This window comes from Lynx canadensis, chromosome B2, assembly GCF_007474595.2.
Source record: "Lynx canadensis isolate LIC74 chromosome B2, mLynCan4.pri.v2, whole genome shotgun sequence".
NCBI classification, from domain to species: Eukaryota; Metazoa; Chordata; class Mammalia; order Carnivora; family Felidae; genus Lynx; species Lynx canadensis.
This window is the reverse complement of record NC_044307.1, coordinates 81,423,430-81,450,230: the sequence shown is the minus strand read 5'-3', so window position 1 is coordinate 81,450,230 and position 26,801 is coordinate 81,423,430. Positions and strand designations below refer to the sequence as shown.

The 26,801-nt window shown below is 38.7% G+C and overlaps 1 protein-coding gene across 4 annotated transcripts in view; it reads left to right on the top strand.

Annotated features, from left to right (window-relative positions):
* The window catches only part of BACH2 (BTB domain and CNC homolog 2), a 356,180-nt gene that overhangs the window by 49,941 nt on the left and 279,438 nt on the right, over window positions 1–26,801 (top strand). The window contains exon 1 of one of the 4 annotated variants that reach the window (XM_032593221.1): window positions 4,666–5,786. The exons of 2 other annotated variants lie outside the window; for them this stretch is intronic. The gene's annotated coding sequence lies outside the window, so the exon portion shown is untranslated. Of the gene's footprint in view, window positions 1–4,665; window positions 5,873–26,801 lie in introns of those variants that run through there. One more of the 4 variants, XM_032593220.1, reaches the window with a different exon arrangement.

Genomic DNA, 26,801 nt, shown 5'->3' with positions numbered 1-26,801 from the left:
TAACCTGACACTTGAAACCTTTTCACACTTGTAATACCAAAAGCTTGACTCTTAATAGGTATCCTAAACTGACAAATATGCCTTTTATGTATATTTAAAGGAAGCTTTTATAGACTTTTAAGGTTAGCTTCCTTTTGAATACTTCTACATGCTATCCCTAATAATTTCAGGGTAAATTTTCATTTTCTTGATCAAATTCTTTTTAACTACCACATTGGTGTTCAAGCAGAAGTAGCCTGCTTTATGGAGTTTCTGTGTTCCTAGAAAGTTAGTTATGAAATATGATTTTATTTTTTTATTTATTTTTTTTAATTTTTTTTTCAACGTTTATTTATTTTTGGGACAGAGAGACAGAGCACGAACGGGGGAGGGGCAGAGAGAGAGGGAGACACGGAATCGGAAACAGGCTCCAGGCTCTGAGCCATCAGCCCAGAGCCTGACGCGGGGCTTGAATTCACGGACCGCGAGATCGTGACCTGGCTGAAGTCGGATGCTTAACCGACTGCGCCACCCAGGCGCCCCTGAAATATGATTTTATAAACCATGTGTTACAAATTGTGATATACTTGATCATCTTTTACTTAAAATAATCCTTCAGTAAATCCATTTATATCATCTAGTTCATCTTTTACAAATGTGAATTTTAATAAGTACCCATTTTTCTTGACTTGCAGGGTAACCCTGAAAATAGTAAACTAAGTCAATGATTCTTTTTCAATCTGTATTTTTTAAGAGAATGTGTGTTATTTTGTTTCAGGTGAACATGTTAGTTAATATACTGTGCTGCATCAGCCGGTAGGGAGGGGTGGGGGGAAGCAGAGGAACCTTGACACTAACATAACTGATTTTTTTATTTTGTATGAAAACTTGTTGAAGCCTGTCCTAAAGAATTCTGAGCAGAAATTGAAGGGTGAACCTAAGGTTTTTGGAATACTTGGAAGAAATTGTTTCAGTGGATGACATTAATAGTAAAACTGTGGCGGTATTTAGAGTGGATACTTCATAATAACTTTTAGAAATTGATCATCTCCATTGGCACATTATACATATAAAAGTACAGCAATTCACTCTGCTTTATAACTATTCTGTGAAGATTGTTTAAAGGATAAGAGCACTTGGTAGAGGCAGAGAAAAACAATAAAACTGAAACCCAGAATTTATGTACATTTAAGATTAATTACAACTTAGTGGCTCCTGGTGCTCACCATTCTAGATTGAGTAAAGGATCCTCTGTTCGTTCTGTTCCAACAATAACCACACAGACTCAACCTACCAATTTATCACTCCAATTTAACTTCTGTCACTTCCTTCCCACTTCTCTTCCCTTGATGGCTTCTTTAGCTGTCATCTGTTCCACCTCTTTGTGCCTCGTTATTCTGTCACTGCCAGCTTCCTGTCATGGAATGAGAATCTGGGCCTGGAGGCCCTTGCAACAGATTCCTGGAGAGCAAGACTTCAGAGATTTTTCTCAATTCTATTTCCACCTCCTAAAAAAATTATTTTTTAATTTTTTAATGTTTATTTATTTTTGAGAGAGAGAGACAGACAGACAGACAGCGTGAGTGGGTGAGGGTCAGAGAAAGAGAGGGAGACACAGAATCTGAAGCAGGCTCCAGGCTCTGAGCAGTCGACACACAGCCCGACGCGAGGCTCAAACCCACAAACCATGAAATCAGGTCATTACCTGAGCCGAAGTCAGATGCTTAACTGACTGAGACACCCAGGTGCCTCCTAAAAAAAAAATTTTTAAGCTCTACACTCAACATAGGGCTTGAACTTACGACGCCAAGATCAAGAGTTGCATGCTTTACTGACTGAAGCTAGCCAGGCCCCCTAAAAAGATTTTTTTAATACAAATACTAAAGATTTTTAAAATTTATTTCAAATTCGGATTATTTCTAGTTACCTCATAGCTAGGTCTGAAGTTCATCTGTGTAGGAATGGAGTTAATTAAACAAGCAAATGAAGTAAATGAAGATATGAAGATATACTTTCCTAACTTAAGAGAACAAATTACTTCCATCCAGTTCAGAAATGTCCACTTATCTTTAAAAATGAATTCTATTTGGGGTGCCTGGGTGGCTCAGTTGGTTGGGTGTCCGACTCTTGATTTCGGCTCAGGTTGTGGTCTCACGGTTCCGTGAGTTTGCGTCCTGCATAAGGCTTCACACTGTGAATGTGGAGCCTGCTTGGAATTTTCTCTCCTTCTCTCTCTGCCCCTCTCCCTCCCTCTCTCTCTCAAAATAAATAAACTTCAAAAAAAACTAAAAATAAAAATGAATTATATTTTAAGGAGGAGTTTGCATAGCTTAAGCAATTGTTTTTGGCAGTTTATTAAAAAATCATTGAAATTCACTGTTAAAGCAAAATGTATACAGTAGTCCCCGCTTATCCATGGTTTTCCTTTCCACAGTTTCAGGTACCCGGAAGCAGATGATCCTCCAGACATACTCTATCATCAGAAGGTCAGTAGGAGCCTGACACTACGTCACAGTGCTTATGTCATTCACCTTACTTCGTCTGCTCACGTAGGCATTTTGTTATCTCACATCCTCACAAGGATGAGTACAGCACAATAGGATATTTTGAGAGAGGTAGAGAGAGACCACATTCACATAACTTTTATTGCAGTATATAGTTGTAATTATTCTATTTTATTTTTAGTTCTTGTTGTTAATCTCTTACTGTGCCTAGTTTCTATATCAGACTTTTTCATTGGTATCTTATTTATAGGAAAAGACATAGTATTCAGTACTATCCGTGGTTTTAGGCATTCAACGGGGGTCTTGGAACATACCCCTGGAGGCTACTCTATTAGGCATTGTTTTATCCTTCATGGTGTTGCTTGTTTAATTTCAGCAGATTAAGGGAGATTACCTGGAGCTGGAAAGACCTATGAGAGTAGATGAGGGCTCAGAGGAGATAGGAACAGGTTCTGTGGAGGAATCAAATGCATCAGGTGAACATGGGATGTACCAGACAGTGGTCCCTATAGCACAGGCAGCATTTGTGAGGCACAAGCTAGAGCACATACATGGACATGTTTTTATGTGTGTATGTGTGTGCATGTGTATGTGTGTGTGTGTGTGGGAGGGGTGACAGTATAAACACATGGAGACCCCAGAAGCCATATACTGGTCTGTCCAAGTAGGCAGCAGCGTCTATCCACAAGAATTTCGGACCAGCCATTATCCAGGGGCTCAGGGTCAGGGCTACAGTTCCTGAGAGGAATATGGGAGAAATCACAGCAGTACCACTGCTTGACTTTTTAGACTGTGAGTTTCTGATTCTGGAAAATGGAAGCAATAATATTAATTACCTTATGGGGTTATGTTGTAAGCTAATAGAAAAGTTATATGTGAAGATCTTAGAATAGCATCTGGTGCATAGTAAGTATTTAGAAAATGTTAGCTGTTACTATAGTTACATGAAAGTAATAAAATGGTATTTCTTTTTAAATGTCCAGTAACTGATTGAGTTCTTCAGTTATTTCAATTCAGTGACATTTTACTACATTATAGGTAAATGATTTCTAGAGGTGTTTTTTTGTTTGTTTATTTTGTTTGTTGGGGGTGGGGCACTGTTTCAGTTGTAAATCTGTTAATGACAAAACTAAGGGGTGTCTGCGTGGCTCAGTCCATTGAACATCCAACTCTGGACTTCGGCTCAGGTTATGATCTTAAGGGTTTATGTGCTGACAGCACAGAGCCTACTTGGGATTCTCTCTCTCCCCTTCCCTCTGCCCCTCTCTGTTCTCTGTGTGTCAAAAATAAATTTAAAAACTTTAAAAAAAAATTGTGGGCAAGAGGACACAGTAATTACTGTATAATACTAGGGTAGGTGTAGAAATAAGGGATGAACATCATGTACAGACCATAATACTAGTCAGAAAATGTTTCCAGTGGAAAGGTACAGTTTTCTTCTGTTAATGGGACAAAATTTGTATGATCTAGAACCAAAACAGAAACAAAAACAACAGCTCAACTGTCCAAGTGGTTTCTGCCATCTTGATCATTAAACATTTTCTCCAAAGTCTAAACTACAGTTTGTTATGGTTTCATTGAAAATTACACCAACACAAATTAGTTTAAAAGTCAAATGGAATTATTGACCTCACAAAAATAGTAATTGCCTTCTTAAGAATTGCATAAAATTTAATAACTAATAAGGAATTTTAAGGACAATCTTCATGACTACTTACATTTTTTGAGGCTGCAGAAGTCAAGTAATTTGCCCAAAATCACTGGCTGGAACTCCCAAACTTTTCAGTCAAATTACTTATAAGTTTGATCATTAAATTAATTGAAAATTAACTGTCCTTCACTTAGGTCACTGTTCTAGGACATTTATTACTGAAACAGTACCCCGACCCCAACAAACAAAACAAAATAAAACAAAAGAAACTAGGAGTGTTTCCTAGTCACATTATATAGATAGAATAAGATACACTTTGGTAGATGGATACTTAAATGTTATAGACAATAGTTTGGCAGTTTCTTACATAGACTTACCATACAGTCCAACAATTGCATTTCTAGATATTTCCCCAAATGAGTGGAAAACTTACATCCACACAAAAACCTGCACATGAATGTTTATAGCAACTTTATTCATAATTGCCAAAAACTGGAAGGACACTAAGAGGTGTCCTTCAGTAGATGAATGGATTAAGTTGTGGCACATCCAGACAATGGAATATTATTCAATGAGCTATCAAGACATGGAGGAACCTTAAAATGCATATTGTTAATGAAAGAAGCTAGCCCCAAAAGGCTATATATACTGTATGATTCCAACTACAGGAAAGGCAAAACTATAAAGAAAATAAAAAGAACAGCAGGTGTCTTGGGCACGGTGATAGGTGGAACACAGTGGATTTTTAGGGCAGTGACACCATTCTGTATAATATTATAATAATTAATAATATAATAATATAATGGTGGATAGATGGCAGTATGCATTTGTCAGCCTGTGGAACTGTGTAATACAAAGAGTTAACCCTAATGTAAACTGTGCATTTTAGTTAGTAATAATTTGTCAATATTGTTTCATTAATTATAACAAAAGTACCATACTAATGCAATGTTAATAACAGGAGAAACTTACAAGAGGGGTACCTTTCTGCTCAATCTTTCTATGAAGGTAAAACTTCTCTAAAAAAACAAAGTCTACTCATAAAACTACCAAGTAAAGTTTAAAAATAGTTTGTAGTTAGATACAACAGAATCATATCCAAAAGCAAAAAAACAAAAAACAAACAAAAAACCCACCAAAAACAAAACACAAAACAAAAAAACCCCTGTGTATAACTTTGGTTAAATAATCTTCCCCTCCCTTGTATCTCTAGTTGTTTTTAAATTTTTTTTCATTTATCTTACATTTTATCTCATCAACCTGTAGCTAGTAATGGGTGGTTAAAAAAATAAACAGTGAGTTTGGCAATCTCTGTGGCACACGAACATTTCCAGCCGTGAGGGGCAGGTAGACAGCAGGAGAACTGCCCACCCTGTGAGCGACAAGTTCTCTTCTTCCTGCCCACATCATACCCCCTTTTCCTTTCACCCTAGCTTTAGCTTTAGCTGGGTCCCACCTGGCTTTTGACAGCAGACAGGAACTGAAGGTGAAGGTGGGGCTGGTAACCAGTATGCTTTTAGCATTGTGCTAAATGCTTTATTTCTGTATATCTTTTAAACCTCACAGCAATTCCCATTTTGCAGATGAAGAGAGGAGATCACAAGAGGAGAGAAGATCCATAGCCACACAGTCTGACTGCAATTGATCACTAGGTGAACTTGAATGTGTATGAGTCTCTGTCCTAACCTGTCCCCGCAACCAGCTGTGGGATAGGTGGGATAGGGAGCCATTTGGAGAGGTGGGTCCCAGTCAGGGTGCCTTTTAAGTGATCGAACAGCGGGACTTGGTTGGTTTTAACTGTGGTCAGTAAAACCACCGCACAGACCAGCAGCTGCCATTGAGAAGTGTCATCTTAGCACTTTTAATCCAGTATTAAGTGATCCATTATTACCACTTTTATTTATAATATATATTATAAATATATATAAATATATAATATATAATATATTTAATATAATTTATTTATATTTATAAATATATGTAATATATTTAATATAATTTATTATTATTTTATATATTATATATATATTTGATATATATATATATATCAAATGTAATGTCTATTTGCCTTTGGAAATAACATTATATGATTGTAGTGGGAGTTAGCAGATTTAACTTCTTAATTATGTTTGGCTGGAGGCAATACTAACATTTGGTTGTCTTCTGTAGCCTGCAAATGTTTGTGATGCCAAAGATAGGGACTTAGTTCCTGGCAGGATAAAGCTGATGTGGTAGTCAGTGCTCACTCCAACTAATCCACATAGCAGGTAATCTGCATGCTGACGATTAAGAGTTGATTTTGTATAGACCATGGTTTTGAAAGTCAATTTGCTTTCTTATTTTGTGGTGAATATGTAAGACTTTCGTACTACATATCCACTTAATTTGTGATTTTTGTAAGGTTCTATTATAGTGGGCAGTGGGGAACGATTACTTTTTCTTGTGTTCTTTTTCTTTAGTGTGTGTGTGTTCTTTTTTTTTAATATAAGAATTTGTAAGGCAGACAGAGGCAGAGTATTTAAAAAATTCTAACTAAATATTATGGATTTAATCCTAGACCAGAACAAAATATTTTCTGAATGTTTGAAAAATTCATTGTTACATATATTATATTTAAAATTCATATCATTTAAATTAAAATTTTTGGATTCAGTTAGTTTGCCTCCTTGAAGGATAAAACACTCATTGATCAGAGAATTATTTTGTAATCTACATTTTTTATGAAGGCAAAATAAACTTTGAAAGGATTAGTGTGTTTTAAACTTTTTAATATTTGATAAAAATCATAGTATTAAAAAGCATAATATTTTTCATTTACTCCAAAATATTTTGAATAAACTTCTTTTTGGCCTAGGGTATAACTAGTACAAATAGAACTTTTTTTTTTAATGTTTATTTATTTTTGACAGAGAGAGAGAGAGAGAGAGAGAGAGACAGAGCATGAGCGGGGGAGGGGCAGAGAGAGAGGGAGACACAGAGTCCGAAGCAGGCTCCAGGCTCTGAGCTGTCAGCACAGAGCCCGACGTGGGGCTTGAACTCACAGACCATGAGATCATGACCTGAGCCAAAGTCGGACGCTCAACCGACTGAGCCATCCAGGCGCCCCCAAGTAGAACTTTTTAAGGTTAGGAATACTGTGACTTGTAAGATTAATTTTTATGTCTTTATTTTACTTAGCAAATCTGAAATAGTAGTAAAAGTTTGCTCTGGGGCTGATTCACGTATTTGTTTTTCTAGTCATCCCACTTCTTGAATAATGATGGTTTGGTTTTTTTTTTAATTTTTAACTGTCAGATATATGTATATGTGTGTATATGTGTTTGTGTGTGTGTGTGTGTAGGAACAAACATGTCATTTGATCCTACCACAGATAACCATCATCTCTCAGTCATATAAAGATAAGGTCCATCTCTTAGTCATATAGGTAAGATTTATGTCTTAGTAATATAAAGTGATAGAAACATATGCTTATCTGCAGATTTTGAAATATGTACATCCATACATATATGTAGTTTTTAAATCAAGAAGAGAACTATAAATCATTATATAGAGTCGTTATGTCCCTTTAATGTCTCATCGGGACCTTGCTGTAATTCTAATGCCAACACCTGGCTCAGGTTCACTCATGACATTTTCAGTTGATCTTTCTCTTGTTTCCTTCCTAGTTGACCTTCAAAACAAAAAGTTCATAGCCTCTTCTCAGATGTTAATGTGATTTACTTCTTATGTCTAGAAGTCAGGATTGTTGCTGAATTCATTGTTTCAAAGGGATTGAGCTTCTTGATTTAATGCCAGGATAGTCCCTGCTAACAGAAAACTGAATCCACCAACCATTATTTTAAAGATTACTGGGTTTGTAACTCATGGACATCTTAGATCCCAGATTAAGCAATTGTTAGCTTTGTTCCTGGCACCTCCCATACATATTGGGTTATCTATTGATTATAATCCAAGTATCATTACAGCATTGATCAGCAAACACCCCATGGCTTTCAGTCAAAACAATTTAGTGCAGCAACTAACCTGCTGTTTCTTATGCTTTAAAGACAGTATTTGAGTAAGTGGTGGTTACACTTTGCAATTCTGATCTTTATATTACAATGTATATATTTTCTTAATTTTTAAAATAGGAAGTGTAGTGTGTGCTTTATAGGGTTCTAAGGCTCCCAGCAAGTACATTATTAAGTATAAATAAAAAGGAGACACCTGGCGAGCTCTACATATGGCAGTATTACAACTCTTACTTCCTCAGGGAGGAAACATATCATTTCTCACATGATGGGAAAGAGCCATCTTATCGTAAAAAAAATGAGATACAAAGATCCGTTTAATTAAAAGCAATTTACCAGAGTTGTTGTCTAGTTGGCCTAGAGAACATTAGCACCAATGGTTTGAAAGCTATCATGAGCGTCTCACAAGGAAGACCAACCTGGTTTCCTTAGATTCCTGTCTTTATGCCTTTACCACCCTCACTATAGCTTTTTCCCAGTATGAAACAGTGGAGAGGCAGAGAAAGACTTTGAAAAATCAACTTATTAAGAATGAATTTTTTCTTTATAGACATTAGTCTAAAGGTAGAACTAGTTTAATTTTTTTAAATATAATATTAGGTGGACATCAACAGTTGTGCTGTTGTAGGTATATGCAAGTTACTCTACAAAATTTAATATTTTATCCAAAGGCACAACTCCAAAAAAGAAACCTACCAATTTGTTTCTATGGTAACCATTATTAAAATATGTCTAGCCAGTGTGTGTCTTCCTATAATTTTTCTCTGAAGAGTTTCAGGGAGTTCACTAAATATACTTTTTCATCAGAGACATAGATGGCATAGATAGGTAGATAGATAGGCAGATAGATACAGAGAGACAAATATGTATATTTTTTCAATGGGGATTTCAGACTATTGTAAATTTCCCTTAGATTCATACAGAATATAGCTTCAAAATTATGCATGAAAATATTTGGCTAAGAGACAAGTCCATTATTTTATAAATTTAGCTTAAGCTAATAATGGAACCAGGTAAGTTCTGATTTCTAAGAAAGGGATTGATCTTGCTTCCTAAATGTTTTCTGCTATTTATATCTGGAATAGTGGGATTCAGCACATGTTGATTTCTAGAATGACCAGTGTCCCTTTAAAATTCAAATTCATTTGACTGTCCCTACAAGACCCTGCATGGAATGTTTGATGTTCTCCTTTGTCCCTTTTCCACCATTATCTTTGATATTCACCAGGCCATGAGTCTGCCCTGGTGGAGTTCTGACCTGGATTTAATAAACGCCCTTTGTGACTCTTCTTTCTTGTCAAAGGTTGTATGTGGTATGTACAATGGAAATCATAACTTATTTATGTAGAGATCTCAGTATTTCCCAAGAGGTTCATTCAGAAAAGCTGACTACTATGTAACCAGTGATACAGAAGGGGATTCCATTGCATTTTGTATTTAATATAAGAGAAACAGTTGGTTTGTTTTGAGAATTTCCCCACCTCTCTCAAGGCCTATACCATCACAAAATAAACAGATGTGGTCAGATATTATTCTTGTGATGTAAAATGAATGCTCACTGAGAGTATTAATGTTAAGGCAGGGCTCATGGCATTTATCTAGGTAAATTCAAAGGGAAACATTTTGGAAGGTAAAGTGGCAGGAAGTAGGTACTAAGGAAATAAAATTACACTTGGTCTGACAATGGGGGAATTTCAATTAGCTCACAAGGATGACAGAGAAGCCGGATGTCTCTGAGCCTGTTAAATCATGGTTGCTCGTAATAACTTTTAAATGCTTGGGGAGCAGGAATGAATATTTAACTAAAGCACCCTTTTTCTGTGTTTTCAAGTTCTCCTAGACTCCTAGAATAAGGGCGTTGGCACCACTGGGTCATGGAGAATGGTTTTGCAGTTTCACAAATGTCGCTGACGTAGTGCAAACCTATGTAGTCTGCAGGCTTAATCTGTAGTCTCCATTCCTTCAAGAAGTAGCTAATCAGTGGTAAATCCACCATTCTGTCCAGTGGAGCTAAAATAGAATAGCTTCATGGACTACAGTTTCTTCCATTTTGTGAAATCCCAGAATCTTCCTTTCTTGCTCCCTTCTTTGTTCCTTCTGTATTCAGGCTTTGCCATTTCTCTTCCAGAGAAACACAGTAACCTCTTTACTGGCCTCCCAGTTTCCACATATGGTGTGCTTGTTCATCTGGCCAACCAGAATGATCTTTCTAAAGGCAAAATTGAATCTTGTCATGACTTTGCTTAAAGTCTTTCCAAGACTTCTCTTCTTAGCAGAACATATTCCTTTGCAAAGCACCTAATATCCCAGAGGGTCTAGGACCTGGGTATCTTTCCAGTTTCCTCCCTTTCTCCCTTTACTCCCTCTGTACTCTAGACAAACCTTTGGTTTCTCAAATGCTTTGTGATGAATGCATTAATTCTTTTTTGGGTTTCACCCTGCAGGCCTGAGCTCTCCTCATGCCTTAGGTACATCTCTGTCCTGATACTTAGTTGACTTACCTTCCTCACTAGACTCTAAGCATTTTTTATTTTATTTTATTTTTTTTACTTTATTTTATTTATTTTGAGAGAGATGGAGATAGCACAAGTGGGGGAGGGGCAAAGAGGGAGGGAGAGGGAGAATCCCAAGCAGGTTCTGCACCATTAGCACAGAGCCTGACGTGGAGCTCAAACTCACAAACCATGAGATCATGATCTGAGCCAAAACCAAGAATCAGACGCTTAACCAGCTGAGCCACTCAGGGGCCCCTAGACTCTAAGAATCCTGAGGACTGTTTGTGTTTATGTATCCAGCTTCCAGTCTAGCATCTGAGGTATAGTTGGTGCTCAATAATAGTTTATTATATGAATGAGTGGGGGAGTAAGTGAGTTAGTGATTTTATCACATTGGAAGCATGGGTGAAGGAGAAGCTGGATTTAATTAGTATGTAAAATAGGCTTGAGTTGAAGTTAATACAGATTTACTTTTTTTTTAATGTTTATTTATTTTTGAGAGAGAGAGAGGGAGCATGAGCAGAGGAGGGGCAGAGTGAGAGGGAGACAGAGAATACAAAGCAGGCTCCACGCCGTCAGCACAAAGCCCGGTGTAGAGCTTGAACCCATGAACAGTGTGGTCATGACTGGAGCTGAAGTCAGAAGCTCAACCCACTGAGCCACCTGAAGTTAATACAGATTTAAACAAGAGTGAGGCTAGCTGGTTGTTCAGGGTGGGCTTCACAAGGACATGGCCATGGGAGATAGCATGGGACCAAGATGAGTTTTATTAGTTGATTTAGAGAGATGTGACTTGTAAGAATTGACTTATCATTAAATTTATGGCAGGTTAATTCATAACTGAGATGTTCTTGTAATCTGTGACAACGAGAGAGAAGGAAATCAGGCAACTGACATGGGTTCATTTGCACAGGCCACATCCTCTTGGTCAGTAGGTCCACTCAGGGGGCCAAATATTGTAGCTTGCTAAGTTCTAATATGAGTAATTGAATTCTTTCTAATTTTCCATAAGGTATTTTTCTATCAAGCTGGATTATCTAGAAGAATGATTCTTTTCCTAATGAAGGGTATTCCTCTCTAGATCAGTGACTTTCACACAGTCCTTACCAGCTGTCAGAAGAGCTCCACCTTTGTAATAATAATAACTATGATTTACTGAATGTTTACATGTGTCGGGACCTGCTCTAAATGCTTTCTACATAAACTTGATCCTCACAACCCTATGATATAGGTACTATTATTAGCCCATTTTACAGACTACAAACCTGAGAACAAAGATGTTAAGCAGTTCATCAGGAGGGACCTTGTGCAGGGAGCTGGAATTTGAACTCGTATGGTCAGACTCCAGCACTTAGGCTGACTCGCCTTTCTAGGCAAGCAGCCAGCATTTCTTGTGTTTGCTTTATGATACTTAAAATTTAATTCTCGTTGCAACTCTTGCAAATAGGATGTATTAACCAAGACTTTTTTGGGTCCAAGCAACAGACTAACTGGAGCAAAAGAGATTTAACTGTGTCCTGTAACTGAGCTGTCTTTGTGTCATGTGACTGGCTACCGTGATGGGTGCCCCAGTTGGTGTGGGGTGGCAGCTCCTCACATGGGAAGTGGAGCCAGTGATGGACAAACAGAAATCATGTGAGGAAGCAGAAGTTTAGAGAGGTTAGCTAACTTGCCCAAGGGCACTCAGCTAGTGAATGGCACAGGTGGAATTTGGAACTACACTGCCTGCCTCCCTAACCATTCTGTGTCCACTTTGATTTGCATGAACCTTTTGGCGACTGCACATCCTTCTGTCACTTCTTTACCCGGTTTTGATGTCATTGACCAAGGTGTCTCTTTCTTTGCTTCATTTTGGTTCTAAGGACACACTGTGGTCACGTTCCATGAACCTGGCTGTTTCCCAAATGTAGTATGCATTGCTTTATTTAATTCTAAATGTTTCTTTTGGTGGGGGGGATAGTTATGTAAACAGTTAAATTCACTAATAATTTTACTACTTTCCACTTCAGAGGGTGAGCTTTTTTTGACCAGGCCCCAAATTCTAGAGAAATCTTTACTGAAGCCCTGTGACTAGACCAGAGCTTTTTCAGGCTAAGGTTTATGCAAAACATTGGCCTTCATGGAAAATTTGGTTCTTGCTCACTTGGGTCTCAGTTTATGGAAACGTTCATCACCTCCAGCAGCAGGTCATAGATACCGTACAGCCATGGAAGGTTAGCTGTGTTCTCCCTGTCGCCTTGCAGTCCTGCTGTGTAGCTCCTTAGCAGGGAGAGTGGTCTTGGGAGAGGGCCTATACTTTGCACTTCTGAATCTGTTTATGAGGAAATGACAGTATTTTCAGCATGTGCGCTACCACTGATTGAAGCTCTCTGATCCTTGATGTGTTTATTTTTTACGTGTGTTCATCTCTACATCAAAAACAGAGGAAGCCACAGGAAATTGCTGCCTGTATTTCCAGGAAATGTAACTACCTCATCAACTCCCCAGTCCTCACAGCCCAGAAAAGCCTGGTGCAGAGGCACTGGCATCGCTGATAAAGTGGTCATAAGGAGCCAGAGAGGGTTCTCATTCTGCCGCTCTACCAGCAAAAGCCTGAAGAAGGCAGGCTCTTCAGACTAACAGCAAAACTCTAAATCTGCTTTTTTTTTTTTTTTAAGCTTACTTATTTTGCGCGCACGCGCGCGCGAGAGAATGAATCCCAAGCAGGCTTGGTGCTCAGCACGGTGCCCCAACGCAGGGCTCAGGCCCACGACCACAAGATCACGACCTGAGCCACTATCAAGAGTCAGACGCTCAATCAGCTGAGCCACCCAGGTGCCCCTTTTTTTAAATTAATAAATCTGGTTCTTTACTCAGTTTCTGAACGTGTAAATGCTATGTGTGAAGTGAGGTATAATTCCAAACCAGACCATTGACCAGTGTTCGCTCTCTCTGCTCAGCTGTGGTACCTGCCACCTGGCCTGCAGGGCTGTGGCCAGCACCCTCTCTGATCATACAGAAATGAAATCATCCTGGGAGGTTTCTCACATTAGCCTGATGATGATGATGATGATGATGGCGATGACGACAGCTAATATTTATTGAGTGTAGACTGTGGTATGCCACACATTTTACTTAGGACCTTATGTGTGTTACTACATTTAATCCCCACATAAACCTCAAGAGGTACTTTTCTTTGTCACCCGAACTTCCAGGTGAGACACCTGAGACTCAGCTTAATGTCTTATTTAGGATCACACATCCAGTAAAAGGTACAAAATTTAAACCCAGACCTATGTAATTCCAGGCCAGCACTAAAAATAGTCAAGTAGATTTTACTGGGAGTGGAGTAGGGCAGGCAGCCTGTGAAAGCAGGCAGGATCCATCCAGATAGGCTGAAGACTTATACCCAGGGCTGTGTATCTGCTGTGGTGACACAGTCATGTGGAAAAAAGGATTGGGGGGTAGTCCAGGGAATATTTTACCACAGGGAATTTTTGTGTCTTCTGGGCGCTGGCCAGTATCATGAGTATAAGTCTCTCCCCCCACCCCCACAAAAGGTGGCTTCTCAGCTCATCATGGTCCAGCTTCCTAGTATATAGCTTTCTTCTCCATTTCAGCTTCTAAATTCAAATTGTGATTAAAACAAGAAATTGATGTTGTTTCAGCTTCTCCGTGAACTGAAACAAATTTTTGTTTAAGCGTGAAATCTCCCATCTCACAGATCAAAGAAATGCGCTGGAAGAAAAGCACCCATAAATATTTGAGGCTTAATGAAGGTTATGTATTTAATAATACCCCACATTGTGGCAAAGAAATATTATTTGATTCCAAAGATACACCCTATTTAGGCTGATGACAAAAAGTGGGGGGAAAAAAGGCTAGAAATTAATAAAAGATATCAAGAAGACCATTTCTAGACTTGCTAGAAACAGGCCATAAGTGTGGCTTTACACCTTTTGGCAGCTATTGTGAAGATGGAAAAAGAAGCATAGTGGAAATTGACTTTCAAAACCCAAAAGGAGATAAGTTCTCCTGGAATTTTAGCAGAAATACCATTTGCAACTCTACACAGGTGTTGGTTAGTGTTGCTTTATAGCTCTTGACATGCAGCCTCCTGCATTTGCTTATTTTTAGGATTAAAAAAACCCACATTGTGTGATTTATCATATGTCTACCTCTAGATTATTTCAGGAGTGATAATCTGGTTTATGTATTATCTGTGTCTTCATTGCTCTTTCCTTCTCAGCCCACACGTTCATCTCATTTCTCATCGGCATTTCTGATAAATGATAAGCAGGGGGGAAATAAAAACAACTCTAGCAATCAGTTTTGCTATTTACAGAGGTGATATTAATGCTTTTTTAGCTAATGGGAATTTTAAGAGAGGTCTGCATCAACCTACTAACAGAGCTCCTGACTGTCTTAGAGTTAAACCTGCCTCTGTGTGTGCTTAGGGAACCCACCTGGGCCACAAGGTGAAGGCAGACAAGAAGAGAGACCTGAAGAGGTTAAATTTGACTTGATTATGCTCAAGGTGAAGGTGATTCCTGGTGAACTGATGTAGAATGTGAAAAGGGTGGAACCAGTATTCTTTCGCAAGGGCTGCCATAACAAAGTACCACAGACTTGTGTGGCTTAAACAACAAAAATTTATTTTTACAACCAGTTCTGGAGGCTAGAAGTCCTTGATCAAGGTGTCAGTAAGGTTTCTTCTGAGGGCCCCTCTCCTTGGCTTACTGGTGGCTGAAGATCACATGATCTTCCCTCTGTGTGTGTCTGTATGCTGAACTCTTCTTATAAGAATACCCAGCATATTTGGGGAGCTTGGGTGGCTCAGTCGGTTCAGATCTGACTGCATCTCAGGTCATGAACTCGTGTTTCATGTGTTCGAGACCCACACTGGGCTCTCTGCTGTCCAGCCTAGAGCTCACTTCAGATCCTCTGTCTCCCTCTTTCTCTGTCCCTCCCGTGCTCATGCAGGCGAGCACTCTTTCTCTTTCTCTCTCTCTCTCTCCCTCAAGAATAAATATTAAAAAAAAATACCCATCATATTGGATTAGGGCCCACCCTAGTGACCTCTTTTAAACTTAAATGCCTCTTTAAAGGATATATTTCCAAATATAGGCACATTTTGAAGTACTGAGGGTTAGGATTTCAACATATGAATTTGGGGGGAACACAATTCAGCCCATAACAAAACTGTTGATTAAAACAAGATGTTTGAATTACTTGGATTTTAATGATATGTATTTCTTTTTTCTCCAGTTGTAAGGAATTGAAAGTCTTGCAAGGCACCCTTGTTGTATCTTTATGTCCTTGGAAGGCTTGGATCACAGGGTGTGTGTGTGTGTGTGTGTGTGTGTGTGTGTGTGTGTGTGTATGCGCGCGTGTCTGTCTGTCTTTCTGTCTTTTGGATCAAATATACAGTGTCTATTGAAAGTTCGAAGATAAGTGTGTTTCCTCCTGTTCAGAAAATAATAATGTGTAGCTTTCACTAGAGTTATTTTCATTTCCAAGACTCTCTTAAATATTGACTAATCAGGTAAAAATAGAGGAAGCCTGGCTAAATAGCCTGTCTTCTAAGGCAGCCCAATGGACTTAGAATACACAGTGATTTGCTCAATCTTTGAAAACAGAAGCAACTAGAAATCTTTTATTATTGGCTATAACAGCAAATGACATCTCTTATTATGCTTGGCAGCTGACATACCAAATTGCATTTTAGTTGGTTGTTATACATGAAATAGTAGGATATGAGTAGACTAAAAATGAGAATTTACAGCCCTGGGACATGGGATATCTGACATCTAGGGGTTGCCATGACAACTCATCAGGATGTTGCTTTGTAATCTTTTGGATTAGGTTCTAGCCCAGGGTCACTGGACTGGAATTGGAGGGGGGATTGTGACAGGATGTGGATGTTGTACCTTTACTAAATGGTATTGAATTTGCAGTTTGGTCATGTTGCTAAGGTCACGTAGAAATGACATTGAGGGAATGTTTAAATTCTTCGAAACCTAGACAAGGTCACATTTGTCAGCGAGAATATTCAGATGGAGTGGTCTGAGACTCAGCAGCTGAAAGACAGGATTTCCTGTCCTAGGTTGGTGGATAACAAACATGCAAGTATCCCTTAATATATGCACACCCCTGAGCAGTTATAAGTAAATGAAAATTTAGGAAATTAAACCCTTTTTACAGTTGTCATGTGTTATAATATTGGGACTGAACATCCCCAAGAAAACAATTTGGCCACAAAGCAAACCACAGCTGCTCTCTGGTGTTCCATATGCTCCATCTCAGCCGGAAATGGCCTGCAGGGTGTGCAGTTTGGACCAGGGAAGGGAATTGGGCAGAGTAAGGCAGGAAGTGGTTGGAAAACAGGGCAACACATTCCTCATCTCACGTTGGCTTTGAGTGCTCGTACCACATCTCCTGTACATGCTCAGACATGCTCCTTGCCAGGGATGATCAATGGAAGGAACCTGGAAACTAGAGAGCTCTACTCTGAAGTCCGATTCCAGTTCTGCCACTAACAGTGTGATCTGGGACAAAACACATTTCGACTCTGGGTTCCCCTAGGAATGAGGGTGATGAGTTTCCCCTGAATGTCGAGTTCTGCTGTTTACCATCATGTGGGGCAAGGCTAAGTCTCCACATTTCTCTTCTTTGCCATTAGCCCACGTTTCCATCAGTACTTTGAAGCAGAACTACCACTCCATGGTTGGTGGGACCTCCTAACAATTAAGAGAGCAAAAGGATTCTTCCCCATCCCCATAATTTTTTAGGTCTTATGGTTGTGGTTTTCCGAAGCAAAGGCTGCCGTATAATGAATAGAGGATGAAATCTTCCTCTCTGCCAGTGCCAGTTTAACCGTGACCACTGTCATCTGCACCAGCCCAGCTAGTTACCTGCTCAGTGTTTCTGTGTGGAGACAGTGCTAAGCAATTTATATACGGCATGCCATTTAATCTCTGTAACAAATACACATGTACATGTGTATATGTGATATGTACAGAATTGAGTGTTTGCTGTGTACTAGGTGTTACACCAAATGCAGTAATCCAGTGAGGTGGATAAATGGATTGTCAGTTAAGCCTCATAACAAATGTGTTATCCATTAACTCCGTTTTTACAAATAAGGAAACTGAGCCATAGCTAGTAACTGGTGGAGCAGGGATTTGAGCCCAAGCTGTATGGCCTCAGACTGCTTTTTCATAATCTCTCTGCTGTTGGTTCTCCACATTCCTGTGACATAACAGCCACCTAGGGGGCTTTTAAAATATATGGATCCTGGGGTCCCTCTACAGACCAGTCGGAATGTCTGGGGCTGCAGCCTGCATTTGCTATGCTTATAAGCAGCCAGGCTAGAACAGCTCAGATAGAACACTAGGGTTATTTGGTTGGGCAGTTGCCTGTAGCCCCACAGCCAGCAGGTGACCGGCCTAGGCCTTGCACCGAGGCTGCTTTCGGTAAAGCCAAATACCTTGATAGCACACTGGTCTACATTCCAGTCATTAGTGTTGTTAACGGGGCTTGTACCTACCATCATGCCCAGTTTCTCTTTCCTAGTCTAACTCCCAAGGCCACAAGTTCATCTAGATTTTCTAAAAACTGTGTCTTCTTATTTGAACCAAAGTAATGATTTCCCACCTAAAAGTATCAAAGTTTACTTTGACTCATCACCATTACCATCTTTAATGTAAGTTCTTGTGCTCTTTCCTCATTGAGCAAAACCTTCACCAGCAGAGTCTAGGACAGTGGTTCCAAAACCTGGATACACATTGGAATCACCTGGGAGTCTTTAAAAACTGGCTGCCTGGCTCGCACCCCATACACTCTGATTTTGTTAGTATGGGACGTGACCTGGCAATGGGATTTAAAAAAGCGCTGCGGGTGATTCTGACATGCAGCAGAGTTTGAACCCCTGGTTTAAGGACATGGTCTGTAAGTTCACAGGGGTGCTGACTGTGGACTGAACTCATTTTTCACTTCTCTGACAGTGCCTCACCACCATCTCCTTTTGCATTTTAGCTAGCATGATCAATTTGTGCTTAATTCCACTCAGCTCACTACCTGACCCAGAATTCTATCTCGACATCAAGTCATGGTTTCTCCCCACAGGTTGTCCTTCTGCTTAGGCACTTGGAGTGATATTGGCGACATGTCGGTGAGATACCTTTGTAAGGTTCCCAGCCTCCCTGGACTCTTAACCTTCACTGTGCGATACGCCTTTTTGACTCTTTAAATTGTTTTGCCTTTTCAAACACTTTTATGATTTCAATACATGTTGCCTTTTTCTTCCAGAAGCAAAATAAGCACCTCTTTCACATAGTGCTTTAATAATAATAAGTCACCTGTGGGTCCTTTGCCCAAACAGCTAAGCATCAGATTGACTATGGGGAGACAACAGCTGACATGTCTGTGATGCTTGACAGTTGATAAAATCTTACAGATAGCAATATGGTGGAAAGTTGGAGGTCACATAGGGAAGAATTGACTCAGGCTGTATCCTCAGAGGGTTTAGAAAAGATTGATTCATTTAACCAATTGGAAAATCGAGTTGGATTGTAAAAGCATATTAAAGTAGAAGGGTCCACTTGTTGGCAAGTTCGCAGATATACTTGATTAATCTAGAAATTCATTGTGCCGTACGTACTAGGTCTTAGACTCAGATTTATCAGGTGAGAGAGATGTTGTTTGGTGGGGGAGACAGGCAATTTGCAAGTGGAACAGCTTTTGGCAAAGGCTGGTAGATAGAGAATGGAGCATTGGTGACCACTGATGTGGTGTGAAAGGTGTGAAAGGTGTAAACTGGGTATGGCAGGTGATGAGGAAGGATTGCTGAGGTAGAGCTAGTTGTGTGAGGTTTAATAGCAAGAACACTTAGGAAGAGCCAAAAACATATGAATAGATATGTATATTAGAAGGAGTAGTGTTTTTCTTTGTGCAGTTGTTGAAATCCAGTTGGTCTGTAATTGTGTTGGTATTATGGATTGCTGAACAAGGCTGGCAGTTTGGGTTGGTTTTTATACTTTTCTTGAGGGCAAAGCTTTTGAAATTAACTTGGCTGCTTTAGGTTTAAAAAGTTCTCCTTCTGATGTCTATGTCTTGCTGCTGTAATCCCCAAGAAAAGAAAAGGAGGTTAGGATGCCTCTCTTTTGAAATGGAAGGGTCAGAGCAGGCAGGGGGCTGTCACGGCTGTTCTCTTTGTTCGGGAATTAGAACATGTGAGCAAATGGTTCCACCCCTCATTTTGTGAGCTGTTTTCCTCCGATATTTCCTAATTTTTCCCATGACGTTTCAGCCTGTTTCTTCACAAGATTGGAAGGCCTGAAAGACCTCATTGTTTTCCAGGAGCGCGAGCTCGTGCACATTCGCTGATCTGGCCGGCTGGGGTCTGCGTGTGGGTGGGACACGGCTGAGGGATTGTGCCGACTGGAGAATGTATGCAGCTTATTCCTCGTAGTAGCAAACACTTTTTGTTTATCAGGAGTTTCTGGAGTGGCTTTTTCTTCATAGATGGCGCCGTGTTTTTAAAATACTTTTCACAAACTACAGTCTGTCCTGATTGACAGAAATAGGAACGTTCTCTGAGGCTAAGGGAAGTTTCTTAATGGCAAAGCAAATTGAAATTTCACTTCATCCTCAGATAGATGCAAACTTTCGTTCTTGTAATACACACTCCTTGTGGTCTGTCCTGGATTTATATGAGCTCTTGGAGTCGCAACCCTGCATATTCTAGATGGCAAATCCCAATCAGTGCATGCTTTTGAGTGTCCAAAATATTAATTACAGTAGGAGGGGAAAAGCAATAGCAGAGGAACCCCAGCTGAAAGATAAATAGATTTCTTTTTTTAGTAAAGGACACTGGGATTTCATGTTAATGAGGTTATTTTATGAATGAAGTTTCATAAATGAAGTTAGTGTATTGTCTTAATGTTAACTTCTGAGGAATTAGGATTTGTATTTGATCAACAGTAATATGCCAGTAGAACACACTACATTTATATCTTAAATAATGTTAACATTTTCAGTCAGATTTACAACATTCCCCATCATTTTCAAATGTTCTCGGTGATAGCAGTGACACTGGGACCTAAAGTCAGTGTTGTGAGTTGATTGTACACATCTCATAGCACCATGTTCAGTGAGTCATGTTGGCATTTCCAGTCATGGTGGGAGTATTTACACCATGGAAATCAGCAAACACAACACATGGGAGCTTTCCGCTGTCAGAGCCTGTTTTTCAACATTTAGCAGCGCACCACTGCTCTGGAATTTAGAAGTTAAGGAGTCTTCTCCTGAGGCAAATGATGTAGTGTTTCCACTCAGCACGATAGTCAACACGAACCTTTTAAAATATAAACCAGGCCATGTGGCTCCTCCTCCCATGGCTCCCCATTTCACTTGGAGTAAAAGTCTCACTGTGGGAGCCCCCGGGTGGCTCAGTGGGTTGAGTGTCCATCTTTGGCTCAGGTCATGACCTCATGGTTTGTGGGTCCAAGCCCATGTCAGGCTTTGTGCTGACAGAGCGGAGCCTGCTTCAGATTCTCTGTCTCCCTCTCCCTGTGCCCCTCCCCTGCCCGTTCTCTCTCTCATTCTCTCTCTCTCTCAAAAATAAATAAACATTTTTAAAATTGGCCTGAAAAGCTGTCTGTGCTCTGACTGCCCTCCACCTCTCTTTCCTCACCTCTACCATTGCTCTCCTGGCATCTGTAACCAGACCCTGATGTCACCCCTGTTTCTATAGAATGTCCTAGGTCTGCTTCTATTCTAGGGCCTTTCTTCTTTTTCGGACAGTGGTCTTTAGACTTAGTGTGCATCAGAATCACCCCAAGAGCTTGTTAAGACAGACTGCTGCTCACCCCTCCTGCATTTCTGAGCCATTTACAAGTGTTCAGGTGATGCTGATGGTCCTGGGACCACACTTTGAGACCTACTGCTCCAACCCATCTCCTCTTGGTTTAACCCTTACCTCCTTCACTGACCCCCTTTCACCTCCTCACCCACCCTGACCATCTTAAAGTTGCAAACTTTCTCCTCCATTCTATTTCCATTTTTTTTCATTGTACCTATCACTTCATAACAAAAATAACTTATTATGTTTCTTATTTGTGTTTCATGTCCATCCCCCCCCCCCGTAGACCCTAAATTCCATAAAAGTAGGGGTTTTGTCTATTTTCTTCACCTGTGTATCTCAAATCTTAGAACAGTGCCCGACACATAGTAGGCACTCAGTAAATGTTGTTGAAAGAATCGCTGGATGAACAACATTGAGAAATGAATAATGTATCTCAGGTTTGGGTCCCAGCTGCTTTAATTCTAACTCACTAGAGAATCTTAAAACAGTTTCTGCGGTATTGTTTCTCAGCTTTATTGCTTTTAGGATAACGAGGGATGGTATCTGTTCTTGGCTAAAGTTTAGGAACACCCTGATGAGTTTCAAGTAGTAGGTGCACCAAATTGTTGCTTTTAGTTTTACATTTTAACCTCAAAGACTATAAGCCAGTAGTCTTCAAACTCTGGTCTACAGAAATTACCTGGGGATACTTGAGGAGCTCTGCAAATGCTTAATTTGCCCTTAATTTTTAATATATTTTAAACAATTTTATAACCATAATAAAAACACATATTTAAACATGTTACATGTGAAATTTTAACACATTGGGACCACCAAGGCATTGAATTAGACTATCAAGTTAACCTTAAATTAAGCATTTTCTGCTGTTTTGGCTTATATATTTGAACTTCCTATAAATTAGTCATTGATAAGGAAGTTCTGTACCAGTGTTTTTCAGATTCCAGCCCGATCATGAATTGAACAAGGAAATTTCTCTTGTTAAGCATATGTACCACACTCAGTTCCATGCCAGGCAGGAAGTGGGGGTCCCTGTTCTCGGTTGGGTGTAGGTTTCTGTGTGGATTAACGGCCAGTTGTATAATAAGTAAACGAAGCACACATCATTTAATGACATATATTCTGTTATTTATAGGTTTCTTTATATCCAGTCTACATTCTGGATGCTCCTTGACCAATTATTGAAGAAATCAAGTGGTTTTCAGATTATCTTTCGTGTTAAAATTTGAAATAAAAATATCTTAACTACTGCAATTTTTCAAGCTTTTGGGTTAGTTTGAGCATATCGCAAGATTACACAATGAATTGCTAAAGAACTGTATCATTTCCAGCATAACTATCCCTTGCTATTCCAATCTGTTCATTTCCAGAGTATGGATACAGAAATTTGCCAGAGTGAGCTCCAATAGAAAAGGATGCAGTGTTTTTCTTGTCAATTTGGTTTCTAAATTTCAGACAGTAATAAGAGTAGCAGATAGCAAGACAGTTATCTGAAACTCTGTCTGAATCTGTTTGGTCCCTGAGTTAGTAGAGTAGGGATTACCTGTGAATGTCAGGATTTTCTGAATACTGTGCAACCAAATACAAACACAGAAGTAAATCATATGCTGCATCAGTTTTAAAAGTCAGTTATTTCTTTTTCTTGCCTAATTGCTATGGGTAGGACTTCCAATACAATGCTGAATGAAAGTGCCAAGAGAGGACATCCTTGTCTTGTTCCTAATCTTAGAGGAAAAGCTTTCAGCTTTTCACCATTGAGTATGTTATCTGTGGGCTTACACAGTCTTTATTGTGTTGAGTACATTTCCTCTGTATCTGCTTTGTTGAGAGTTTTGGTCATAAATAGATGTTGAATTTTATCAAATGCTTTTCTGCATCTATTGAGATGATCATATGATTTTTATCTTGCGTTTTGTTAATGTGTGTCACATTGAATAATTTGTGGATGTTGAACCATTCTTGCATCCCTGGCATAAACCCCACTTGATCATAGTATATGATCCTTTTACCGTATTGTTGAATTCAGTTTGCTAATATTTTATTGAGGATTTTTGTGTCTTTGTTCATCAGGGATATTGGCCTATAACATTCTTTTTGTGTGTGTGTCATCCTTGTCTGGTTTTAGTATGAGGGCCTCTTATAATGTGTTTGGAAGAGTTCCTCCCTCTTTTGTGTTGTAGGAGTGTTTGAGAAGGATTTATATTAATTCTTCTTTGAGTGTTAGGTAAAATTCACCATGAAGCTGTCTAGTCCAAGACTTGTTTTGGGGAGGTTTTTGATTACGGATTCAATTTCCTCGCTAGTAATTGGTCTGTTCGGGTTTTCTGTATCATCATGATTCAGTCTTATTAGGTGGTATGTTTCTAGGAATTTACCCATTTCTTCTACGTTGTCCAATTTGTTGGTGTATAATTGTTCATTGTAGTCTTATGATCATGTATTTCTGTATTATCTGTTATAACATCTCCTCCTCTTTCATTTCTGATTTTATTGAGTGCTCTCTATCTCTGTTCTCTGTTGAGTCTCCCTAAAGGTTTGCCAATTTTGTCTGTCTGTTCAAAGAACCAGCTTTAGTGGCATTGATCTTTTCTGTTGTCTTTTTAGTCTCTGTTTCATTTATTTCTGCTTAAAACTTCATTATTTCCTTTGTTCTTCTTTTTCTATTTTCTTGAGATGTAATGTTTATTTGAAACATTTATTGTTTCTCAAGGTAGGCATTTATCACTATGAACTTCCCTCTTGGAACTGCTTTTGCTACATCCCATAACTTTTGGTATGATACATTTCCATTTTCATTTGAGGTTATTTTAAAATTTTCTCTTGATTTTGAAAAAAACACATTGGTTGTTCAGTAGTGTGTTGTTTAATCTCCACATATCTGTGAATTTTCCCATTTAAGTTCTAGTTTCATTCCATTCTGGCTAGGAAAGATGCTTGATATGATTTCAGTTCTCTTAAATTTATTAATACTTGTTTGTGGCCTAACAAATGATCTGTCTTAGAAAATGTTTCCTATGCACTTGAGAAGAATGTATATTCTTTTGCTTTTGTGTGGAATGTTCTGTAAATATCTGTTAAATCCATTTGATCTAACATGTCATTTAAGGTCACTGTTTCTTTATTGATTTTCTGTTTGGACGATCTATGTGTTGAGTAAGTAAGGTATGAAGTCCCCTACTATTACTGTATTGATGTCTGTTTCTCCCTTTAGATCTGTTAATATTTGCTACATATACTTAGGTGCCCCTATGTTGGATACATATATGTTTATAGATTTTATATCTTCTTGTTGGATTGAGACCTTATGTAACACCTTTTTTGGTCCCATTACAGTCTCTGATTTAAAGTCTATTTTATCTGATATAACTATAGGTACCCCAGTTTTCTTTTGTTTGCCATTTGTATGAAATATCAAAATATCTTTTTTCATCCCTTGATTTTCAGTGCACTCTTCCATCTAAAGAGTGTCTCTTATAGGCAGCCATATAGATGGATCTTGTTTTGTTACCCATTCAGCCACTCTTTGTCTTTTGATTGGATAATTCAGTCTATTTACATTTAAGAACATAGTATTAGAAGCCCTAGTCAGAGCAGTCAGGCAAGAAAAATAAATAAGAGTCATCCAAATTAGAAAAGAAGAAGTAAAATTGTCACTATTTGCGTGACATAATATTACACATAAAAAATTCTAAACACTCCCCCAAAAAACTGTTAGGACTAATAAAAGAATTCAGTAAAGTTGCAGGATACAAAATTACTACACAAAAATCATTGCATTTCTACACATAACAAACTTTCAGAAAGAGAAACTAAGAAAACAATCTTATTTACATTTGCATCAAGAAGAACAAAGCACCCAGGAATAAATTTAACCAAGGAAGTGAAAGACTTCTATATTGAAAAACTTCAAGACATTAGTGAAAAAACTGAAGAAGACACAAATAAATAGAAAGATATTCCATGCTCATGGATTGGAAAAATTAATATTGTTAAAATGTCTAATACTATGCAAAGCAGTATACAGATTCAGTGCAGTCCCTATCAATGTTCCAGAGATATTTTTCACAGAAATAGAACAAAGAATCCTAAAATTTGTATGGAACCACAAAAGGCCCCAAATAGCCAAAGCAGTCTTGAGAAAGAAGAGCAAAGCTGGAGGCATTCTACTTCCTGATTTCAAGCTATATTACAAAGCTATAGTAATCAAAACAGTATGGTATTGGGATAAAAACAGACACATAGATCAGTGGAATAGAATAGAAAGCCCAAAAATAAACCTGTGCATATTTGGTCAATTAATTTATAATAAAGGAGCCATAGATATACAGTGGATAGAGGACTGTCTCTTCAATAAATGCTGCTAGGAAAATGAGAAAAACACATGCAAAAGAATGAAACTGGACCCCTATCTTATACCATACATAAAATTAACTCAAAATGGATTAAAGACTTGAATGAAAGGCCTGAGGCCAAAAAACTCCTAGAAGAAAACATAGATGGTGTGCTCCTTGACACATGTCTTGATGATTTGTTTTATTTATTTTGAGACGGGGGGAGAGCATGAGGGGGGGGGAGAGGGAGAGGGAGAGAAAATCCCAAGCAGGTTCTGCACTGTCAGTATGGAGCCTGATGCAGGCTTCAGTCTCACAAACCACAAGATCATGACCTGAGCTGAGATCAAGAGTCAGATGCTTAACCAACTGAGGCCACCCAGGTGCCCTGTGATGATAATTTTTGAATCTGACATCAAAAGCAAAGGCAAGAAAAGCAAAAATAAATAAGTGGGACTACATTAAACTAAAAAGCTTTGGTACAGCAAAAGACACCATCAACAAAATGAAAAGGCAACCTACTGAAAGGGAGAAAATAATTTGCAAGTCCTATATCTCATTAGGGGCTAATATTCAAGATATATAAAGAACTCCTACATTTCAATAGCAAAAAAAAAAACAAAAAACAATCTTATTAAAAAATGAGCAGAAAATCTGAATAGACATTTTCCAAAGAAGACATAAAGATAACTAACAGGTACATGAAAAGATGCTCAACATATTAATTAATAGGGAAATGGAAATCAAAACTACAATGAAATGTCACCTAATACCTTTTAGAATGGCTGTTATCAAAAAGACAAAATAACAAGTGTTGGCTGGGGTGTGGAAAAAATGAACCCTTGTATATATACAGTGGATAAGAATGTAAATTGGTGCAACCATTATGGAAAACCAAATGGAGGTTCCTCAAAAAATTAAAAATAGAACTACTGTATCATCTGGCAATTCCACTTTGGGTATTTATCTGAAGAAAACAAAAACACAA